This window comes from Canis lupus, chromosome 17 (genome assembly GCF_003254725.2).
Source record: "Canis lupus dingo isolate Sandy chromosome 17, ASM325472v2, whole genome shotgun sequence".
Lineage (NCBI taxonomy): Eukaryota > Metazoa > Chordata > Mammalia > Carnivora > Canidae > Canis > Canis lupus.
In genome coordinates, this window is record NC_064259.1 from 31,204,038 (window position 1) to 31,219,874 (window position 15,837).

General features: G+C 41.1%; 1 long non-coding RNA gene across 1 annotated transcript in view; it reads left to right on the top strand.

Annotated features, from left to right (window-relative positions):
• The first annotated feature begins 1,505 nt into the window (after positions 1-1,505).
• Positions 1,506-15,837, top strand: part of LOC112664492 (uncharacterized) — a 65,840-nt gene continuing 51,508 nt past the window's right edge. The window contains exon 1 of the long non-coding RNA XR_007403094.1: positions 1,506-1,616. This is a non-coding gene — a long non-coding RNA (uncharacterized LOC112664492). The remainder of the gene's footprint in view (positions 1,617-15,837) is intronic.

Here is a 15,837-nt window from a genome sequence, read left to right on the forward strand (position 1 = left end):
TCGCAATGGACATTTTGAAAATCATCCATACATCCTGTGGGTAAGATGGAGATAGAGGAATCACAGCTTTTAGAGGAGTTGGGGGCAGGAGAAGGGGGTTTCAGGGGAAAGAAGGGTCTCAGCCAGCCATCTTCAAATATGATATGAAAGGACTAACATGGAAAAAATCATAGGATATGTAATATGGTTTATGTGATTCTAAACAATTGAACTAAGATCAAGCCTCTGGCTCAAATTATTCCTTGGCTTCCCATTGCTCTTAGAATACTTTTTTTTTTTTTTAAAGAGTATTTATTAGAGAGAGCACGTGAGCATGCTCGCGGAGGAGGGGAAGAGGGAGCAGCAGTGAGAATCTAAGCAGACTCCCTGCTAAGCATAGAGCCCCACCCCGGCTCCGCTGTGGGAAGATCACGACCTCGGCCGAGAGTCAGCGGCTGGCTGCTTAACCGAGTGACCCACCCAGGCGCCCCCTCTTAGCATACTTTTCAAAAACTTCTTACCACGACCCGCAAAGTCTGCATCTGGCCCCTGTTTTACATTCTCAACCTTGGCTCACCACACTCCCAAGTCACACTAGCCTTTTGTCTATTCCTAGAAAACACCAAACTCTTTCCTGCTTCAGGAAAGCTCTGTGCTTCCCTCAACCTGTAACTCACTTTGCTTCTAACTCTCCACTTGGCTGGTTACAAACGTTACCACCTCCAAGAGCCCTTCTCCCATCACGCCAAGTTGTTCCCACCTATCTGTTTTCACCATAAACCTTGCTTATTCCCATGCTAGCATCATCACAGCCGCTAGAGTGCATTCCAAGAGCTCAACCTCTCTGCTGCATCCTTGCATCCCCACCACCTACAGTCCCTGATACACACAGGTGCTCAACAAATATTTTCAAAGGAACGAGAGTTGGAGGAAACTTCGAGGAAGGCTATCGAATCACAGTCGTCCCAGAAACACAGACGGTCTTCGGGGGCGGGGGGTGGGGGTGGTGCCAATAAAAACCGTACATTCCGGGGTTAATAGGTTAGATCTGGAGTCCCCTACAACCTGGGAGTCTCCGATTTGACTGCAGAGGTAAACAAGCCCTCTTGAAACATGGGTTACAGCCCGGCACAAGCATGCTTAACGGCCAGAGCAGGTTTTCACTAGCTTAGATCTACGTTTTGGCCGCAGCCTGAGAGCAAGCAGCTGGCGGAAGATTGCAGAGGCTCGAGGCTCGACGCTTCTCAGCGGAGCCCTAAGGGGCGTGGTTCTGGGCTCGGCGCCGCTGAGGTCGGAGAGCAACCGAGCCCCTCCGCGCCGTTTGCTTGTGTCTCTTGGCACAAATCAAAACACCTTACGGCCGTGCAGCGGTACAAGACAGCCGCGGGAGACGCGGACAGCGTCTAGTGGAAACGCGAAAACTCCCTGGGGGCGCTCAGCCTTAACGGCCGACGGCCGCCCGCGGCGGCGCAGGCGCAGAGGTTCCGTCCGCGCCCCTCCCCAGCCCTAAAGAGCCTTGAGCCAGAGCGGACGTGACGCACGGGGGCGCGCCCGACAAACTAGCCGAGGCCCGAGTGCGACGCGTCCAGGAGGGCTAGCCGAGTTCCGAGAGTGTCGCGACGGCCCCCGCGCCGCGGGTAAGGGGGCGGGGAGGGAGCTTGGGCCGGCGGCGCGCCCCCTGCAGGCAGCAGTGCTCTTCTCCCTGCGCCGCCTCCCCCCCCCCCCCCCCGCCGCAGCCGCGGGGCTCCCCGCCTGGCTGCGGCGACAGTCATGCTGCTGAAGCGGACCTCGGGTCCAGTTCCTCCCTGTTCAGGAGCCTTCACTGCTATCCCAGGATAAAGTCCAGAGTCCTTAGCTCGGTATTCATGACCTTGCACAATCAGACCACACTACTTATCTCTCCAGCTCTATCTCACTTAAAGTGGACTACTGTTAACCCATCAGGTTCTGCTTCCTGCCTAGGCTGTTCCGTCCGCGTGGTGAGCCCACAACAGCCCCCCCCGCCCCGCCCCCGCCCCGCCAGGGCTTCACCTCATCTCCCTTGTGCGCACTCACCGAGGAACTAACTCTTTTCCACGCTCTTGCGCCCCCTTCTCTCTCAGGTCTTTCCCGACCCCCCCCCCCCCCGCCCCGCCCCGGGTTCAGGATTCTTACCGTTAAGCTTTAGAGCCCAGTGCGCAGAAGAAACAGCAGTTTCAGCCACCAGCAGAGCCTCAGCCACCAGCAGAGCCACAGTCCTCTTCCAGCGGCATATCCTCGCTTCGTGTCCCTCCTTAACCCTGTCTCTCTTCCCAACCCCTACTTTTTCAATTCCAGTTCTCCAAATAGTATGTCCCTAAGAGACCACAACAGGGAAAATAGTGACCCAGGAAACCACCGCATACCTACCCTTTATCACTTTTTAGTTACGACTCTGATTTCCTCCATCTGTATCTCTCCGTCAAAGACGGTGGGGAGCAGGGTAGGGACGGTTAGAAGAAAAGATCCAAAAGCTCTCCAAGATAATGTGAGACTGTTCCTGGCCCTTTGTTTTTTAAGAGCCCCCCAGAGTCCAGTTTGCCTTTTTTTTTTTTTTTTTTTTTTTTTTGCAAAAGTCTCTTTCAAGTTGTAATGGCACCTCAAACTGATTGCATCCTGATCCCATGCAACTTTAATCAAATTCCCAACAGAGTTTGTCATGAACCTTGATTAACTGATTCTACAATGTATATGGGATAGCAAAACAAAAAAACAAGACAAAACCCTGTTCTATAAAAAGAACAAGGTAGCAAAAATTAAGATATGGAGACTTTATTACAGAGCCAGAGTAATCAAAACAATGTGGTGTCAACACAGGAATAGACAAACAAACCAATGGATCAGGGAAGGACCACATACGTGGACACTTGATTGCAGATGATTAGGGAAGGGATGTACTGCTCAATACGTGGAATATAGGCAATTGATAAATACATACAGAAAAAATGAAATTCTATCCCCAACTCATGTGCTGCACAAAACAGTCCCACTTTGGCAGAAGACTTAAATACTAAAAGTCATAACATTAGAAGAAAATATAGCATGTTTTGATGAGCTCAGAGTAGGAAAAAATTTCTCAAATAAGAGACAAAAAACACAAACCATAAATTTAAAGTTTGACAAATGTGATTTCATTAAAATTAAGAACTTCTCTAAATCCAAACATACTATTAACAAGTGAAAGGACAAAAAAAATAAAAAAAAAAAAATAAATAAATAAAAAAAAAAAAAAAACAAGTGAAAGGACAAGGGGTGCCGGCTGTCTCAGTTGGTGGAGCATGCAATTCTTGACCTCCGGGTTAGGTTATGATTTGGAGCCCCACATCAGGTGTAGAGTTTACTTTTAAAAAAAGTGAAAGGTGGGACCCCTGGGTGGCTCAGTGGTTGAGCATCTGCCTTCCACTCAGGGCTCAGGGCGTGATCCTGGAGTCCTGTGATCGAGTCCCACATGGGGCTCCCTGCATGGCCTGCTTCCCCCTCTGCCTGTGTCTCTGCCTCTCATGAATAAACAAATAAAATCTTAAAATAAAATAAAATAATAAAAAAGTGAAAGGATATGCCATTAAATAAGAGAAAGCAGTTAAAAGTCACATAACCAAAAAAGAACTTGTATTCAGAACATGTAGTTTACTTTAGAGGAAATAAGAATGGCTATATGTTCACCTCATTAGTGATCAGGGAAACACAAGTTAAAACCACAGTGAAAAATATTATGTCATACCCATTGAATTGGCAAAAATCTAGAAGCTGAAGAATACTAAGATTTGGCAAGGATGTAAAGCAATGGAGATTCTCATCCACAGCTATGTGAAAATAAATTAGTACACAATTTACAGACAACTATTTCTTAAAAGATAGTTGATAAAAGCATAGATATATTCCCATAGCATATATATTCCAGAAATTGATTGTAATAACAGAAACAGTAGAATGGGTAAACAAATTGTGGAATACTGGCACCTCCAGAACTGTGAGTAATAAATTTCTGTTGTTTGAAAGCCACCCCATGTGGTATTTTGTTATAACAGCCCAAATGAACTAAGGCACACATTGACTTGTTTGTCTTATTATTTTATTTTTTAAAGGATTTTATTATTTGACAGAGAGAAAGAGAGAGAGGGAGATCCAGAGAGCCCAAGCAGGTGAGTGGGGGGAAAGGCAGAGGGAGAAGGAGAAGCAGACTCCTTGCTGAGCAAGGAACCTGTTACAGGGCTCGATCCTAGGACCCTGGGATCATGACCTGAGCCGAAGGCAGACGTTCAACTGACTAGGCCACCCAGATGCCCCTGTCTTATTATTTTGAAATTTAAACACATACACTCTTTTTTTGTATGTACATGTTACAAATACATGCTACACACAGAGGAGGGATGTTGATTATAATGGGTGAATAATGAGAGAGCCGAGTGAATTCATAGACCATTCTGAACAGGACTGTGACAGTCTCAGAAATGCACTTAGGAAGTAAAATCTATTTGCTCCTAACTATAGACCAGAATCTAGAAGTAAGCACAAGTACACAGCACTTTGAAGACAAGCCATCGATATGGACTGCCAGTTTCCCTTCTCTGCTCTTCTCACCAACAAAAGGCTAACATTTCCAAAGCTTCTCAATCTCAGATACTAAAGATTAGAGAGACCACCAAAGACAGAAAATAAGAGCTACTTAGGTCAACGAACTCAGTCCTTTAATGTTCTTTGTTGCCCTAAGCAAATTACTTAAGACCTATATAACCCTGAGATCTTGAACTGAGCCAAAACCAAGAGTAGGGCATTTAACCAAATGAGCCACCCAGGTGTCCCTCAAGGGTTAATTTTTAGAATCATTTGGCATTTTAATTTTCAAATAAGTAGTGTATTCACAGGGGCGCCGGGGTGGCTCGGTAGGTTAAACGTCAGTCTTCACTCAGGTCATGATCCCAGGGTCCCAGGATCGAGTGCCCTTCACCCCTCATTGGGCCCCTCATCCTCCACCTGCTTAGCAGAGCTTCTGCTTCTGCCTCTCCCTCTGCCGCTCCTTGCCACTCATGCTCTCTCTTTCTCTGTCAGATAAATAAAATCTTTTTTTAAAAAAAGGGTAATATATTCATGTTATTCAAAAAGTATCTTTTTTACCCTGCCCCCAAGCTATAATGCTTCTACCTATTCTTGCTACTAACAGGTAACAATTTTTATTAGTGGCTTATTTATTCTCCATACAAAAACAAGCAGACACAAATACAATTTTCTAACAGAAAAGTTTCCAAGTTTCCAGTTTCAGAAAATTTCTTATGAAGAAAAAGTTTTATTTCAAAAACTTTTCAGAGAAAAGCTTCAAAACAGCGGAAGGATTCCCATATATCTTTCATGTAGAATCACCAATTTTTTTTGTATATTTTTTTAAGTAGAGTTTGATTTGCCAACATATAGCATAACACCCAGTGCTCATCCCATCAAGTGCCCCCCTCAGTGCCCATCACCCAGTAACCCCAACCCCCCCACCCACCTCCCTTTCCACTACCCCAGAGTTAGGAATCTCTCATGTTTTGTCACCCTCACTGATCACTGATATTTTCACTCATTTTCACTCATTTTCTCTCCTTTCCCCTTTATTCCCTTTCATTATGTTTTATATTCCCCGAATGAATGAGACCATATAATGTTTGTCCTTCTCCAATTGACTTATTTCACTCAGCATAATACCCTCCAGTTCCATCCACGTGGAAGCAAATTGTGGGTATTCGTCATTTCTAGTGGCTGAGTAATATTCCATTGTATACATAGACCACATCTTCTTTATCCATTCATCTGTCGATGGACACCGAGGCTCCTTCCACAGTTTGGCCATTGTGGACATTGCTGCTATAAACATTGGGGTGCAGGTGTCCCAGCATTTCACTGCATCTGTATCTTTGGGGTAAATCCCCAGCAGTGCAATTGCTGGGTCATAGGGCAGTTTTTAACTCTTTGAGGAACCTCCACACAGTTTTCCAGAGTGGCTGCGCCAGTTCACATTCCCACCAACAGTGCAAGAGGGTTCCCCTTTCTCCACATCCTCTCCAACATTTGTTGTTTCCTGTCTTGTTAATTTTCCCCATTCTCACTGGTGTAAGGTGGTATCTCATTGTGGTTTTGATTTGTATTTCCCTGATGGCAAGTGATGCGGAACATTTTCTCATGTGCTTGTTGGCCATGTCTATGTCTTCTTTGGTGAGATTCACCAAAATTTTAAGACATTGCCACTTTTGCCATATCATTTACTCTCTGTCCTTGTCTCTCCATATGTATATACATACATACACATATGTGCACATAATACTTCTTCAGAATTACTTGAGTGCCATTTGCACTCATCATCCCCTTCACCCCAAACATTTCAGTGAGTCAGTGTGCATTTCCCAGAACAAGGATTTTCATTTACATGATCAGAGTAAAATTATTAAATTCAGAAAATTAACATCAATATAATACTACTCTCTAATCTCCAGACCATTTTTCATCGATTGTTCCAACAATGTTCTCTGTAGAGACTGCTTTTCCTGGTCAGGATCATAGACCGCGTTCAGATTTCATGGCTCCTCAGTCTCCTTTTAATCTGGAACAGTTCCTCAGTCTTTCTTTGTCTTTACTGGTGTTGGCTTTTAAGATGACAGGCTATTTAGTTACATAATATTCCTCAGTGTGGATTTGTTTGAGGAGCATGTTAAGAGTTAGGTTTTGTCTTTTTGGCAGGGATAGTACATGAATGAGATGTTCTGGGACTGTCACATCAGAGGGCACACGAAGACAGTTTCTTCCATCAGTGGTGATGCTAACTTTGATTACTTGGTTAAGGTGGAGTCAGACAAATTTCTCCAATGTAAAGTTATTTTTAGCTTTTGTGGTTAATTAGTAACTTGTACAAATATATGTTATTTTTTAAAAAAACAGCTTTACTGAAATGTAATTCACATCCTGTACAATTGACCCTTTTAAAGTTTTCAAATCGGGGTGCTGGGTGGCTCAATTCTTGGTCATGGTCTCAGGGTTGTAAGATTGAGTCCCACATTGGGCTCTGTGCTGAGTGGGGAGTCTTGAGATTTTTTTCTCCCCCCCTTCCCTTTTACTCCCCCAACTCCCCACCCGTGCTCTCTCTCTTTCTAAAATAAAGTGTTCAAATCAATGGTTTTTAGTATATTCACAGAGTTGTGCAACCATCATCACAATCAATTTTGGAATATTCTCATCACACTCCCCTCTCAAATAAGCTTCATATCCATTAGAGTCATCACTCGTTTTCCCCCAACCTCCCCCAGCTTCAGGCAACTGCTAACCTACTTCCAGCCTCCATACATGGATTTGGCTATTCCAGAGAGATAAATGGAAACATACAATATGTGGTCTTTGTGACTGGCTTCTTTTTCTTAGTATAATGTCTTTAAGGGTTCCTTCATGTTATGGCATGTATTTCATTAATTTTCTTGTCAAGTAATATTTTGTTGCATGGATATACCACATTTTATTTGTCCATTCATCAGTTGATGAAATTTTGGGTTATTTCCACTTTTTGGGTAGTGAATGCTGTTATGAACATTTATGTATAAGTTTTTATGTAGACATATGTTTTCATTTCTCCTGGGTATGTAAGTAGGTAGTGGAATTGCTGTGGCATATGGTAACCCTACGTTTAATCTTTTGAAGAACTACCAGAACTTTCTCCTAAGTGATCGCATCATTTTACATTTAAATCAGCAATATATGAGGGTTATGATTTGTCTATGTCCTTACCAACGTTTTTTATTGTCTTTTTTTATTATAGCCATCCTAGATAGGTATGAAGTGGTATGTCATTGTGGTTTTGATTTTCATTTCCCTGATGGCTAATGATGCTGAGTATCTTTTCATGTACTTAATGGCCATGCGTATATCTTCTCTGGAGAAATGTCTATTCAGATCTTCTTCTCATTCTTTAATTGGGCCATTTGTCTTTTTATTATTGAATTATAAGAGTTCTCTCTACATTCTGAATACAAGACCCTTACCATATACATGATTTGCAAATATTTTCTCTGATTCTTTGGGTTGTCTTTTTATTTTGTTACTGGCCCTTTGAAGAAAAAAAAAAGTTTTTCATTTAAATCTAATTTATCTACTGTTGTTGTCACTGTGTGTTTGGTGTCATTTCTAAAAAGACTGTGCCTAACCCAGCATCATGAAGAGTTATCTCTATATTTTCACTTAAGAGTTTTGGCACTTCAGCTTTTAGATTTAGGTCTATCATCCATTTTGAGTTCATTTTTGTGTGTGGCATGAAGAAGGGGTCTAATTTCATTCTTTTATAGATGGATAAACAGTTATCCCAGCACCACTTATTGAAAAAACTATTCTTTTCTCATTGAAATGTGTTGATATCCTTATTGAAAATTAATTGGCCATACATGTCAGGGTTTGCTTATGGACACTGAATTCTATTCCATTGATCCATATGTCTATCCTCATGCTAATTGTACACTGTCTTGATTATTGTATTTTGTAATAAATTTTGAAATAAGGAAGGGTGAGGTCTTTAACTCTGTTATTCTTTTTCCAAGATTGTTTTGGCTATTCTTGGTTCCTTGCAATTCTATATGCATTTTATGATCAGCTTGCCAATTTCCACAAAAAAAGGAAGTTTGGATTTCGTTAGGGATTGCATTGAGTCTGTAGATCAATTTGGTTAATAGTGCCATCTTAAACAATATTAACTTTTTTGATTCATGAACATGAAATGTCATTAACACTTGTGCAGATCTTTAATTTCTTTCAATAATGTTTTGTCAGTTTCACAGTGTATGTCTTGCACTTTTTTTGTATTTCTAAGTTCTATTTTATTCTTTTTGATCTTATTATAAATAGCTGTTTTCTTAATATCATTATCAGGTTGTGTATTGGTAGTATATAGAAATAAAATTAATTTTTATGTATTTGTATTTTGCCTTGCAACATTCTAAACTCATTTATTAGGTCTAAAAATATGTATTATTACATTCCTGTTTTATTAACAAATTGTAACAAACAGTGTTTTAAATGTTTTTGCTACCCTTAATAGTTTATCTTAACCATGTCTCCAAATCCATATATAAAGAGAATTCTCATGTTTCTGTAGTTACATAGAATTCTATTACCTAAATATACAATAATTTATTTTACCAGTCCCCTTTTGAGGGACATTTGGTTTTTTCCTAATCTTTGATTACAAACAGCACTGCAACAAGTAAAATTATTTTGCTTGTATTCAAGTATATCTGAGGATAAATTCCCTGAAGAGGGATTGCTGGGTCCATGAAAAGTACATTTGCAATTTTGATAAATATAGACAAACTAGTGGGCTAATTATTTAATGTTCATAATGTATTTTAGGGTGCTCATTAGGAGTGGTATAGTAATATTAAGCCAAGACAAAAACATCTTAGTTACCTAATAGTGACTATTCATATTATATTAGTATCTCTAAGGACTTTAAGATAGTATTCTTGAAGTGGTAATACCTCCCGAATGATATATAGGACAAATTATCATTTTTAATACTATTGTCTTATTCTGTATTCATTCTATAAAGCATGTAGCTTAATTTCAGCAGATAAATTTATACCACGATACATCTGCTGTCAATTCTTTCTCCCTCTGTCTGTCTCTTTTTTTTTTAAGTAAACTCTACCCCCAAATGGAGTTGGGACTCATACTCCGGAGATTAAGAGTCATGTGTTCTACTGACTGAGCCAGCCAGGAGCCCTGCTGTCAATTCTTTGGATATCAGGGCTGTTACCCCATTGAGAGATAAAATGATCTGCCAAACTAGTGGAGTTACACTAGACTGTATTAGCTAAGTGACGTACAAAATGGCTATTTTTTCCCAAGTATATAAATAAATAAATGATAGAGCCAGTCAAGCCAATTGATCAGTTGTCATTTCTTAAAAAAACTGATGTTGTTTATAGGTTTTACATCCTCATCATTTTTTTTTTAAATAGGAAATTGTAAAGAAGCAGCACATAATTTGTTTTGTCTGTAACACTGATGCTAACTTGTGGCAGACATGGAGATGCTGTGTAGCCCAGATATCTCTTTAAGAAAGGACTCAATTTGTCTTGACTCTTCATACGTTTGAAATTTAATTTAGAAAAACCAAAGCGCTACAGAACTATTTAAATAAAAGCACGTATCTTCCATTTGCAAAAAAAAAAAAAAAAAGAAAGGACTCAATTGCCCAACTTCAAGGATTATGCAGTGAGCTGACAGCCTCCAGCTGTTAACCCCTTCACGTCTCCTTCAGCTTTTGAGCCAAGGCCATACTCTTCTTGAGGTGGCCTCAATTGATGACTCAGCAAGATGGTAGAACAAAAGACTGGCCATTTCCACCCATTGCAGGACTCCTCTACTGGGCAAGCTTTGCTCTGGAACTCCCCACTGGGATGGGAGAGTCATTGCAGATCTGCATTGTGGTCTTCTGGCTCCTCTGCCTGGTCTTGCTTCCTCCTTTCTCCCTTCATGGACATTAACTTCTCAGTAAGCCTTTTGCACTCTTAGCTTCATCTCAGTTGGGTCTTCCCAGCAGACCCAACTAATACTTTTGTGTATAAATACTGTTTACAGGATATCAACCGATGTTTTTAATCATGATGCATCCATATAAGCACCTTAAATTCATTGATTATAGAAATACATCCATAATTTCCTAAACTGATCCCTTTCTCATGATATGCACAGAAATTGATATAGCTCTACATCTCTCAGTAAAGAGATTGCAGTTTACCCTAATTTTGGTTATGTTCCTTAAACAGAGTTTAGTTAGAATAAATATGGCTAAAGCATTCAAACTTCATCAGATCTATTCTTCTTTAACTGCTTTGGACAGAGACAATCTCTTTTTTGGGGAGTGGTGGTGGTCAATAAACTACCAGCAGTTCTAAAAGAAGACAGAGAGAGAAAAGTAATACAAAAACAAATAGCACATCCCATCATCCCTTGTGCAACAGCACATTTCCCCAAATCTTTGAAAATTACTTATACATGCGTGGCTTATGAAGAGAATGCCAGAAACATAGTTTCATAAGGATTATATTAAACTTTTCTTGTCCCTGAGGCAGAAGCATTACTGCTTCAGAACTGATTTCCTCTTAACCTCCTCTGCCTAGAAATGAAAAAGTTTGCCTTGATTTATGGGGTGTCTAGTTTTCGTTTTCTTAATTCTAACATAGAAGTTAAAACAAAAACAACAAAGCCTGAGGATGGAAAACAACACCAACAGCTATAGAAGAATTTATTTATTTTTTAAGAATTGAATTTTTTAAAAAAGATTTTATTTATTTTAGAGAGAGAGAAAGTAAGTGAGAGGGCGGAGCAGACAGAGAGGGGGAGGGACCAGCAGACTCCATGCTCAGTGCAGAGCCCAATGCAGGGCTCCATCTCACCCTCCTGAGATGATGACATGAGCTGAAATCAAGAGTCAGTCACCCAACTGACTGGGTCACCCAGGTGCTTCAAGAATTGAATTTTAATTTTCTCAGCTGATCAGGCAAAAATAGATTATCTTCTTACTGAAGCCAGTGGGACCAGTTCTCACAAAATATTTTGTTACGATATCCCTTTCTGTTGTTTATTGATTTTAGGTAGGAGAAGCAGAGGGAGAAAGACTTGAGATGGAATCTATGTGCCTATTAGGTTAAGCACATCTCTTGTAAGTTTATTCCTAGTTCTTGTTAACTTTTGTTGTCATTTGGAATGGAATTTTGAAATTACATTTCTACCCAATCTTTTTTTTTTTTTTTAATCTAACCATTGCTTTCATATAATTATCTTAACTCTGGCTACTTTATGAAGTTTTTCATTCACACCAACAGTTTTCTTTTTAAAATAGTGTTTTTGATTCCCTATGTTTATGATCATTTTCTGTGCAAACCTTGACAATTTTGCCTTCAGCCTTTTCATAAGGAGGGAGGGAGGAGCAAGACCTGGACCCTATAACCACTCTCCACTCTGCCTTGACCAAAATTGAAAATGCTGCCACTACTGATGCTGAAAGCTGCTGAATCAAAAAGTCATCTGCCAAATTAATAAGCTACTGCTACTGTGGCTAGCTCCAGAACCAGGCCACCTCTGCCGCGGTCTACACCAGCAATGCAGATGCTCTGCACACTGCCTCTCCACAGATGACTTGGTTTCAGATTAAAATCTCACATGCATGCTTCTGTTTGATGGGACATCTTGAGCCTTAGCCACAAAGAGAGCCTGGGATAGAGTTTTTTAGCTTCCATCTGTGCATTCATTATAAAGCATGCCAATTTGCAATAAGGCCATAGTATTCCTTAGCATGTTTCCTTATATTTCTTATTTTTATTGTGATTAAATATATATACCATAAAACTTACCATTTTAAGTGTATGGTTCAATAGTGTTGAGTATATTCACGTTTTTGTGCAATTTCCAAAACCCTTTTCATCTTGCAAAACTGAAACCCTGTACCCATTAAACAACAATTCTCCATTTCCTCCTTCTACTTTCTGTTTCTATGAGTCCACCATTCTACTTTCTGTTTCTATGAGTCCAACTTCTTTAGGTACCTCATTTAAGTGGAATCATATTTGTCTTTTTTGTGACTGTCTTGTTTCACTTAGCATAATGCCCTCAAGTTGCATCCATGTTGTATCATGTGTCAGAATTCCTTCCTTTTTAAGGCTGAATAATCTTCCATTGTATGGATATACCACATTTTGTTTATTAATTCATCTGTCAATGGACACTGGGATTCCTTGCACCTCTTGGCTGTTGTGAATAATGCCACTAAGAACATGGTTGTACAAATATCTTTTTGAAGTCCTGCTTTTAATGCATACCCATTTCTTTCTTCCTAGGGCTTTAAAAAGGTAAGGGCTGGTAAATTTTATCAAATGATTTTTTTAGTATCTGTAGCAGATAATACTTTTTGAGAGGTTGAAATATTATCACCCACCCCACATGCTTGATGTGCTCTTCATTGAGTTGTAGGGTTTATATGACCCTGAGAATATCTCTGCGACTGCCTGGACAGAGTATGGCCAAAATGATGGTATGTTACCTGCAAGGCTGGATCATAAAAATGCAATGCATTTCTACCCTCTGCTCCTGGGATGCTCATTTTTGGATCCCATCAGCCATGCTATGAGAGGGTTCAGATTAACCCTTGCAGAAAGTACCTGGAGAGGCCATGTATGAGTTTTCCACCTGACATCCCAGCATTAAGTGTAAAACAAGCAAGTGATGATACCTCCAGATGATTCTGTTCCTCAGTCATCAAGACACCCCACACTTTGAGTCTCCCCAGTGAGGCTCTGGACACTGTAGAGCAGAGGTAAATGGTCTCTGCTGTGCTCTATTTGATTACTGACCCTCAGTATTTGTGAGTGTAAGCAAATGGTTGCTTTACACCCTGAGTTTTTGGGGGTGGTTTGTTACACAGTAATAAATAACCAGTACTATACCTAATAATATGAGCATTTGGTTATTCTTCATTCATCTTTTGATGTAATATTTAAGTACCCATACATTCCTAGAATAAACTGTCCTTGCTTGTTTTTTTCTTTTTCTAAGATTTTATTTATGTATTCATGAGAGACACAGAGAGAGGCAGACGCACAGACACAGGTAGAGGGAGAAGCAGGCTCCATGCAGGGAGCCCCACGCGGGACTCGATCCCAGGTCTCCAGGATCAGGCCCCAGGCCGAAGGCGGCACTAAACCGCTACACCACCGGGACTGCCCTGTCTTTGCTCATATTAATAAACTTCTGGGTTTAGTTTGCTGGTGTGATTCAGATAAATAATTATTATTCTAAAACAAAACTGGCCTTAACTGCTTCTGCCTTCTAAGGGGAAAGGTGATATAATTTATACTGGAAGAGGAATAAATATCCGCACTATTCTATTCCACTTTCAGGGCAGTTGCCTACTGTCTCTTCTCTTCTTATTTGGTTTAAATCCCATGTTTGCCACTATGATCAATCCCTTGAGAATACTTTCCATTTCCCTACCTTTCTCCCTTTACCATACTTGCCTTGCAAAAAAGTTCAGCCTCCGATAACCCCATCCACCCACCAGTTCTGTGCCTGCATATGTGATCTGGGCTGTGCTCAGCTGGTGTCACCATAATTTCATGATCACAAGCCTTGTAAACTGAACCAGTCTTTGGAACACCTAATTTACACCTTTGCCTCTTACTTTATTTCTCCCACCTGTTTCCACCTCCTTTTTGCTCCTGACCTTGACTTTTACCTCATTAATAAAATCAAAACCATCAACCTGGAGCTCTTCCATCCTGCCACATCCTTCTCCTTCATCTTAATTCAAGGACCATGTGTATCACCCCAGGGTGCCGCTTTCAAAGAACTGGTTTGGCTGTGGGCAGAAGAAACGAACATTTTGGAGCCTTTCCAATGTCCCAGGTATACCTTACTTACATTTTGGTTTACGAAGCAGGGGTTAGTATTCCCACTTTTCTGAGGCGAAAACTGAGGCTCAGCAAATTTAAGCACTTTGCCCTACCTCACCCACTGCAATGCTGTTGGCGGACCAGAGTCCGTGCTTGCCTACTGCACTTCATCTCCATGGTTCCCCTGCCAAGGACTCTCTGTACATTGCTGTTTCAGATTTATCTTTTGAAAAATGAGACCGTTCAAGAGAGGAAAGTTCCAACAGCTTATTCTTTGATCTTTCGAAGGACATCAGTGTGTGAGAATATGTCGGGTCCAGCTGGGGCTGACAGCAGGTTGTAACTTGAACAAGTCACCCTGCTCAATCCCATTCTTGCTCTTCAGTGCTTTGTGTTTAGGAGGTAAATCTGATCCTGAGTCACTATGTAACTCCTACCTTTAAAACTTAGTCCTAGAAAAATGGATCTTTGGCCTAAGTTTGTGAAACCATAACATATTTTTATGTTTGTTATCTGTATATGCTTTACATTTGCTTTACATAAAATGAGACCAGCACTGAGTCTCCCCAAAATGAGACCCATTGCTAAGTTAATTTAGCATGATATAACACCATCCCGGGGTGGGGGGCGGTGGCAGCTGTTTCCTACCATTTTACAAATCTTTTATATTTTGCAGTATTAGGACATTTTCTTAAAGCCAAATAAATGTGTTTGCTTAAGTGCACATTGGAATGTCTTTAATTATGTGTTTCTGTTGTATATAATTATCATGGAATGTAGGCGAGCCAAAGACTGGACATGATTTTCCCCCTGGGTTCTCAGTCTGGCATATCTATCTGACTTTGGCTTTCACTCCAGGGCACTTGGAGATTAGAGCTAAAAAGAGCCTGAAAAAGTGGGCACTGCAGTTCAGCGCTTGCTTTGCCCTGCCTTCTGAGCTCCACAGCCCGTAGCTAGGATGGACAGTGACACAACGACATCTTGCTGGACTGGGAGTGTGTGGAGTAGGGGGAGGAGAAGGCTGTGCTGATTGAGGCAGGGGATAAAAATATATGAGAATGTTGAGCCCAGAACTGCATAATTTCAGTCTTACCAGCTCTGCTGAAAGTGACATTTATAATCCACTTGCAACATAGGAAAAAATGAAAGCCAGTCCAGTTTCTCTGGGTCATCCTCTTCTTCCCCCGCTGACAGACAGGGTTCGCCTTCAAGCTGCCCAAAGCGTCACCCCACCCATCCCGCCCACCTGGCTGCCTCTTTGCTCCATTTCCCCCTTCCTTACCCAAGCCTCACTTCCAAGGCCCTCACCTGCCAGGGTCCAAACTCCCGTTTCCTCAGAGATTCTGAATTCACTGAACCAAACCCTGGCATGTAACCTTAGTTTTGCCTATCCAGCTCCCCCTTCTTTCCTTTGGGAGCTTTCCTTTGGGAAACCACTTTT